General features: G+C 47.1%; 1 pseudogene; it reads left to right on the forward strand.

Moving 5' to 3' along the window:
• Positions 1–1,131: 1,131 nt before the first annotated feature.
• Positions 1,132–3,909, forward strand: LOC103678553 (annotated as a pseudogene).
• The last annotated feature ends 4,537 nt before the right edge of the window (positions 3,910–8,446 follow it).

Below are 8,446 nucleotides of genomic sequence, written 5' to 3' on the forward strand. Positions count from 1 at the left end.
GAAGTTATTTACACCTATTTCACTCACATATATAATTGTGTGCTCTTGCACATCTCTGCCCAACGCCATTTTCAGTGATACCACGTTAGCAGCTTAAAATCAGCTACGGTGAAAGTATTTACACTACAGAAATGGGCAAACACTGCAAATCAAGGCTTCTCTTCCTGGAAGCTGGTTGTTAAAAGTTTACCAGCACACCACTGTCTTGAGGTCACTGCAGGAGAAAATCACAGAAAACGAAAGTGCTTTACCAACTCACCCAGAAAATCCAGACAGAGAGGCAAAATGTAAAGGGAAAATGCAGTCCACAGAATCAGAGGAAAAGAAGGACAGGAATACCCACCCAGGCATGTCTGGTCAGGGCTTAATTAACAGGTGGTCTTTTGTGACCACCCTCGGGATGCAGGCTTCCTTTTCTGTGACTGAGACATATCCTATTTTTCTCTTCTCTCACTTTGAAACTGCTATTTCTGGCTTTGCTGCTGCCCTGGAAGGTAACAAGGCAGCTGAGGTCTGCCCAGAAGTAGCCAGGGACAGCAAATGTACAAAAGGTTCACGGCTGTGAGGGCGACAAGTAAATGCCAAAGGGAAAGGCGGTGTTATGTAGAGCAGCCACCTCTGCTGTTCTGGTGTGGATGTGGGACTTCTCTTAAAATAGAACGATAAACGTGCAGGTCTAGACTAAGCAGCAATTTTGGTTTTAGGGAAAGCTGATACCCAGCAGGATGAGGATAACCCTGAGAAAGTTTGTTTTCAGCAATTTGGGCTCAATTAACCAGGAAAAGTGCCTGGCAAACACACACACACACACACAACCAAAACCAGGAGTATGCCTTTAGGGTATTTATGAGATGACCCTCCTACAAACTCCCAGACTGTAAGCTCTGCCTTTTGGGGAAATGAGGTGAAACCATAACAGTTCTGGAAGAAATCATCTCTGTGCCCTATTCCTCTCTTCAAGTCCCAGGAAAAATCCACCCTGGGCATTTATATTTCCTCTCATCCACCTACTCTGCTTCTCCTAGCTGATCATAAGGAAAACTAATGGAAACCAGAAAAAAGTAATATCTTTCCCCAATTCCCAGTTGCCTAAGTCAAATAGTACAAAATGCTGGGGAAATGGAGGAGAGAGTAAGTTTTGGTAGGGATGGCGGATGAAGACAGAGGTGGTGAGGGACAGCTGCATGGACAAAGGGACCCTTGAAGTAACCCTTAAAGGAATAGGCAGAGAATAAAAGGAAAAGGCATTTCAGACAAAGGCAATGGAGCAGGTAAATGAAAGATATGGTTGTTATATTAAAAGGTGCTGAAGTTCCCACACCTAGAAGCAGTTTCTCAGTGCCTCAAGTTTCTGTCTGGTTCAGCCTACTCGCTTGCACTCCAGCCTCCACTGCGTCCAGCAGGGTGACTCAGAAGTCCTAGAAGGTGTCCACCTCTGGTCCCTGGGCCTTCAGCAGCCACTCCTTCACGAGTGTGCCTGGCACCCACATCAGTTCCTCGGCCTTCTCCAAGGTGGGCAGCAGCAGCAGCTCCTGGGGTGGCCTGGGCACTAGCATGAGTGTGGTCAGGGGCTACATCGGGGCCAGGGGTAGGAGGAATATCACAGCTGTCTCAGTGAAACAGAGCCTCCTCAGCCCCATTAAGCTGGAAGTGCACCCCAACACCCAGGCCGCGCACACCTAGGACAAGGAGATCAAGAACCTCAAGAAAAAGTTCACCTCCTTTATCAACAAGGCGACAGAAAATGGCCCAGAGCAACATGGACATGTTCGAGAGCTACATCAACTTTGGGCAACAGCTGGACATAGTTGCCCAGGAGAAGCTGAAGCTGGAGACAAAGCTTGGCAACATGCAGGGGCTGGTGAAGGACTTCAAGAATAAGCACAAGCAAGAGATTAAAGAGAGATCAAAGAGCATGCAGAGATGGAGGATGAAACTGTCCTTGTCAAAATGGCTGTGGATGAAGCTGACAATGAACATGGCAGAGCTGGAGTCCCACCTGGAAGGGCTGACAGACAAGAGCAACTCCCTAAGGCCACTGTATGAAGAAGAGAACCAAGAACTGCAGTCATAGGTCTCTGGCACCTCCATGGTCCTCTTCATGGACAACAGCACTCCCTGGATCACCAAGGTCAAGGCCCAGTACAAGGAGATCACCAACCATAGGCAGGCCAATGCTGAAACCATGTGCCAGATCAAGTATGAGGAAATGCAGACACTGGCTGGGAAGCACAGGGATAACCTCTGTTGCACAAAGAGATTTCTGAGATGAACCGGAACATCAGACAAATCCAGGCTGAAATCTACACCCTCAAAGGCCAAAGGGCTCTCCTGGGGTTTGCCATCACTGGTGCAGAGCAGTGTAGGAAGCTGGCCATTAAGAAGGCCAATGCCAAGCTGGCAGAGCCAGAGGGTCCCCTGAGCAAGCCAAGTAGGACATGGCATGGCAGCTGTGTGAGTGCCAGGAGCTCAAGAACATCAAGCTGGCGCTGAACATCAAGATCACCACCTACCACACTGCTGGAGGGTGAGGAAAGCCGGCTGGAATGTGGAATGCAGAACATGACTAGCCACACCAAGACCACCAGCAGCTACTCTGGTGGGCTGAGCTCAGTCCATGGGCGTCTCATGAGCCCTGGCCTCAGCTACAGCCTGAGCTTCTTCTGGGCCAGCTTCAGCTCTGTCAGGGGCTCCAGCTCCTTCAGCTGCTCAGCTTCTCCAAGGCCACGGTTGCAAGGAAGATCGAGACCCACAAAGGGAAGCTCATGTCTGAGTTGTCTGTTGTTCTGTCCAAGTAAACAGCCACTGAGGTCCCTCCCAGTGTCTTCTCTCCTGTGGCTGCCATAGAGCCTTTGGGGGAATGTGCAGGGGAGTGATTGGGAATAGGAGACCCACCTAAGGCTCAGCCCCAGTCCTCATTCTACCCTTGGGGGTTAGTCTACTGTCCTGGGTATCCTCTCTTGCCCATGCCCCTAAGTAAAAGTCAATTCAAGTGTCTTTTCCCAAATAACGCTTCAGCTGGCTCTGCAAAAAAAAAAAAAAAAAAAAAAAAAAGCTCAAACTCATTAGTCATGAAAGAAATTCAAATTAAAAACCACAGTGAGAGGTAGAAAGCCACAAGAGAACACACCTCCTACCCCAACAATGAGAGAAAACCAGACAATCTATAAAACCATAACTTCCCTTGAGCACATCAAGAGTATGGAGGTTACAAAGCAAATCAGGAGATCTGAATTCCTATGAATGACAAGCCCTACCACAGAGAGACAATACACAAGAACTGTTTCACCTTTGCCAGAGCCTCTTTGGAGGAACAGGGCAAGAAGAAAAGAGCTAGCATTATAACAAATTCTTAAAAGTGAAGTGTGAGTTGGCATGAAGTTAAGAATCCACGGGAACCCCAGACAGAAGAGAGGTTCATATTCCCAAGCTGTTTTCCATAATCTCCACCAGCTACTCAGAAGAAAGACTGAGGCAGGCAGGACAGCTGAGAGAGCCCTCATTGGCCTGCAGACATGCAACCCCATCCATTTTCCAGAACATTCTCTTATAAGAAGTCAAACCCTTAAACCACTAGGGGAGTGGCAGGCAACCCCCCACTCCTGAGGCCCAGGCTAAGATCCTCTGTTTGCAGAAGGGAAAGACATAGCCATCTGCCTCTGGAGAAGTGGGAAAACCTCTCTATCCCCATGGTAACCCTTGCACTGAGTAACAAGCAATGGCACTCTCCTCCTGGTGGGGAAGAGCAGAAAATCCTCTTGCAACCAGTCCTCAATAATGAGCTACCACTACACACCCCACCAGAATGATTACAATTAATTAGACTGATGATGCCAAAAATTGGCAAGGATGCAGAACCACAAGTACTCCCCTGTGCTCCTGGGAATGGTCTCAACTGCTGTAACTACTTTAGAAAAGTATTTGGCACTACCGACTAAAGCTACACACATGTATATCCTATGGCCCAGCAATTCCACTTCTAGGTATTAATCTAAGTGAAATGAGTACAGACATGAGCCAAAAAGCATGTTAAAGAGCATTCATGGCAGATCTATTTGAAATAACCCAAACTGTAAACAAGCCAATAATCATCAATAGTACCATGTATAAATTGAGCAACTGTGGTTTTTTTCACACATTGGAAAAAAATACTATACAGCAAAGATAATGAACCACTACTACCTGCAGCATGAATCAATCTAATCACATGCTGAACAAAGGAAGCCAATTAAAATGAATCCATGAATTCATTTATATGAAGTTTAAAAACAGGAAAAACCAATATATGTGATGGAAATCAGACAGCAATTATCCTTTGGAGGGTAGTAAGTGAACAGGAGGTGATGGCAGTGGGGCAGGGCGGGGGGGAGGGGGTGGTCATCTGGAGTCCTGGCGATGTTTTACTTCTTATTCTAGTTCTGGTTATATGGGTGAGTTCATGTTCTGAAAATTCATTAAGCTGCACCTTTGTGATTTGACCCCTTTCCCATTTGAACATCACATTTCAACTAAAAAGAAACGTTTACTTTAAAGAAAAGTAACTGGCATGAAATGTTGAATAAGTCAGCCCTGCTGACATCGTGAGACAGGAGACTGAAGGCAGGTGAAGGTGGAGCCAGACCATGGAAGGGCCTTGAGTTCCAGATCAAAGGGTTTATCCTTTGTTCCACAGGCAAAGGAACACCACCAATCGTTTTTTGTTTTGTGTTTGAGATCATTGTAGATTCATATGCAGTTGTAAGAACACTACAGATAAATCCAATACATCCTTCGTCTAGTTTCCCCCAGTGTTGACATCTTCTAGACCTATAGCCCAGAATCACAATTAAGAAATTAGCATTGATACAATCCACCCATCTTATCCAACTTTCAGCACTTGTGCATGCACTCGTGTGTACATGTGTTTTGTTCAATTTTACCACCAGAGTCAAGATACAGAATAGCTCCCTCAAAAGAATTTTCTGTACCGCCCTTTCATGGAATGGTTACACAACTGGTAATACATGTAAACCATGGGATACTCCTCAGCAATAAAAGGGAACAAACTAGGGGCGCCTGGGTAGCACAGTCGTTAAAGCGTCTGCCTTCGGCTCAGGGCGTGATCCCGGCGTTCCGGGATCGAGTCCCACATCGGGCTCCTCTGCTGGGAGCCTGCTTCTTCCTCTCTCACTCGCCTGCTCTGTTCCCTCTCTTGCTGGCTGTCTCTCTTTCACATAAATAAATAAAATCTTTAAAAAAAAAAAAAAGGGAACAAACTATTGATACACAGAGGAATTATGCCCAGCGAAAAAGCCTACCTCAAAACAGCTGCAGACAGTATGGTTCCATTTCTATAACATTCTTGAAATGACCAAACGAGAGAGATGGAAACAGATAAGTGGTTGCCAGGGAAGGGGGCTCCAGGGGTGGCTATAAAAGGGAAGCACTCTACCGGTTTCTGAGCCAAGGAGTGATAGGAATAGCACAGGCCAGAGAATCTTGCTCATTCTAAGTGCCTCAGCTCTGACTTTCCAAGACTTTAATCCTCCCACCCCTCACCCATACCCCCTAGCCCTATACCACCCCTACCCCTACCCCACTGCCACCCTCAGTGTCTGCCTCTTGTTGATTTACTACCTAGTCAATTAGCAGTGGCTTGGGCTTTGATTAAGGGTCCTGTTTACACCAGGTCCTCCCCACTGGCAGCCCAATAGAGTTCCATCTGTCCAGGCAGTACAGGCACTCACCCCTCCACACGGTGACTCCTTTTTGGTTCTCCTGCAGATCTCCTAGAGGAGCTGAGAGTCTTTGGACACGCTTAGCACATTAGCTGTCTCATGAATTTGGGAGGGTTTTGGGTTCTTTTCCCCTTGTTCCTGTTTCTTCCCTGAATATTATTCTATGAAAATGTTTCAAAAACAAATACGTTGTCGTGGGGGCCTGGGAGGGGCGGTTAGTATGACATTTCTCTGTTATTTTGAAATGAGGCCCACAGGATGCCTCCAGGCACACAGTAAAATCTGACATAATCCAGTTACAAAGGGGGATTAAAGAGGCTGATGATCTTGCACGAAGAGGCAACTCCCTTATGCACTCATGGATGGCACTCTGGGCCCCAGAAGCCAAATAAGGAGAGAAAGTGCATTTCACAAGCACAACCAAGGAGAAAATCCATGCCCTATAGAGAGGCACGCCAGGTCTCAGAAGAACCAACCTCTCAGTAGCACTTCAACTCTGCTTCAACACAGTGAGCCAGGCCCTGCACGTCCTGCTGGGGACACCTTCCCTGCAGTAAGGAGACAATTTAAGATGTCAGGAGGAAAGGGCTTCTTAGAGGAGGACCTGTGAGCTGGGCCTAAAGGATGAGTAGCTTGCCAGCTAGTAGTAAAGGGGAGGGGAAGGCGGTATACCAAACAAAGGGAACAGCATGAGGAAAGGTACAGGCATGGAATAGACAAATGTGACTGGGAAGTTCAGCATGCAGAGGGAAGTAAGGAAAGCAGAGGCAGGAGAAGTAAGGTGGCTACTGGATCAAGAAGGATCAGGAAGGCATCAGCCTTTAAGTGATGGGTAAGCAGAAGTTGTTGTTTTTAAGATTTATTCATTTTGGAGATAGAGTGCATGGGGGCGGGGGAGGGGGCAGAGGGAGAGAGAGAGAGAGAAGCAGAAGCAGACTCCACACTGAGCAGGGAGCCCAATGCAGGCTGATCCCTTATTGAGGGTGAGGTGAGATCATGACCTGAGTCAAAATCGGGAGTCGATCACAGCAGAGGAATGACTCAGTACTTTAGAAAGATTACTCAAATGGCCCCATGCAAGCAGATAAATTACCGGGGTGAGACTCTGGTCTGAGAGATCAGTAAGGAGCCCACTGCCTTCCCTCATCCTCCTCGCTAAGATTGAGCCAAAGAAATTATCCAACTTCCCAGGAGATTTACATGTTAAGGTAGTTTGACTGCAAGCACTGCCTTCTCTTGTTGGGACATGACTTGTCAAAACAAGGATCAGGCTTTTGCTGATTGAAAAAATAAAAAAGCATTGAACATTTTTTAAAAGGAGTAGGGACTCCCGGTGCAAGGCTGCAAGATTCAGGCCTTCCTGAGCCTGTATGGTAAACCATCAGTGAGCTGCAGAGCCACCCTGAGAAAGAACTAGTGCTGTGTTGAGGCTGGAGAGTCAGGATGCCTGCACACACCTGGCAGACGGGAAGTGGCTGACAGATATTTGTATGGAGGTAAACTAAGGAGCCTCTGGGGAAGGAACATACCCTAAGGGTAAGAAACATCCTGTTAAGCTGTAAGAGACTCCTAAGGATGGGAAAATTCTGAGCTCATCCAGGTATCTGTCCTTCTAATTTGTCTCTTGACTCAGCCCCCAGGGGGATCATGTCAGACTTCTCTCTCGATCAAAAGGCTGTAAATAAACATGGAAACACTTTGGAGCTCATGCAGCTCTGCTTGGGGACCCTCTCACAGAGTGTAGTGAAAGGAGAGGAGATGGTCCTCCACCACACACTTCTGGCATCTGAGGGCTGGGGGCAGCAGCCAGCGAAGAACTGTGGGAGAAGTCACAGCCATCTACAGACTGGCACAGAACAGGGTCCTGTTTGTGCCTACCTTAGAGCAGCGATGTCCACCACAGGAGTGGTCACACACTGCAGAGTTCTCCATGGTGGCCCAGCATGGACACTGAGAGCAGTGGATATGCTCTGAGCTCATCAGAAACCCTAACCAGCGGCTGGGGGCCCAGATGGAGCCTCTGCACAGGCAGTCAGGGACCAAATTAGGTTAATTTGTGTCCCGGTGTGAAGGCATGACTGCCTCACCAAAGTGCTCATCTGTCAAGTTCTGAATGCATGTTGTTCATACAAGAAAATATCAACACTTGTAGGACTGTCTAATGTTAAAGCAGAATTGAAACTTAACGAGGGTGGAAGCCCCTAGGTGGCGTAGTCTGTTGGGTGTCCCCCATAGGCTCTACGCTCAGCGTGGAGTCTGCTTGAGATTCTCTCTTCCCCTCCCTCTGCCCCTCCCACTCATGCTCTCACGCTCTTGCTCTCTCACACACACACATAAATAAATCTTTAAAACTTAACTAGGGTGGGAAGAAAACAATTTGACATATCTCCTCTGAGCATAATAGCTTTGAGGAACAGACGTTTGTGTAACAACCTCCCCTTCATTCCTACTGTTTCCAGTTACGTAAGTGTCTCCCGGTACCTCTGTCATTTCCCTACATCCCTTTCTCAGGAACCAACCCCGCCTATATTCAAATGTTTAGGTAAATTGGGATTTTCAGGCGTATTGTCATGATGAAATTCTGGAATATCCAATGTCAAGACCAAGGCCCTGGACAAGACAACAGGAGGTACTCTTATTTAATGGGTTACTATGGGGAAGGGAGGTTGATGGAATTGAAAAAAAAAAAATCTAGGGGAATTATCGTAATGTGAGAGATTATAAAATCT

Source organism: Ursus maritimus, unplaced genomic scaffold, assembly GCF_017311325.1.
Source record: "Ursus maritimus isolate PB19 unplaced genomic scaffold, ASM1731132v1 scaffold_17, whole genome shotgun sequence".
Classification (NCBI taxonomy): Eukaryota; Metazoa; Chordata; class Mammalia; order Carnivora; family Ursidae; genus Ursus; species Ursus maritimus.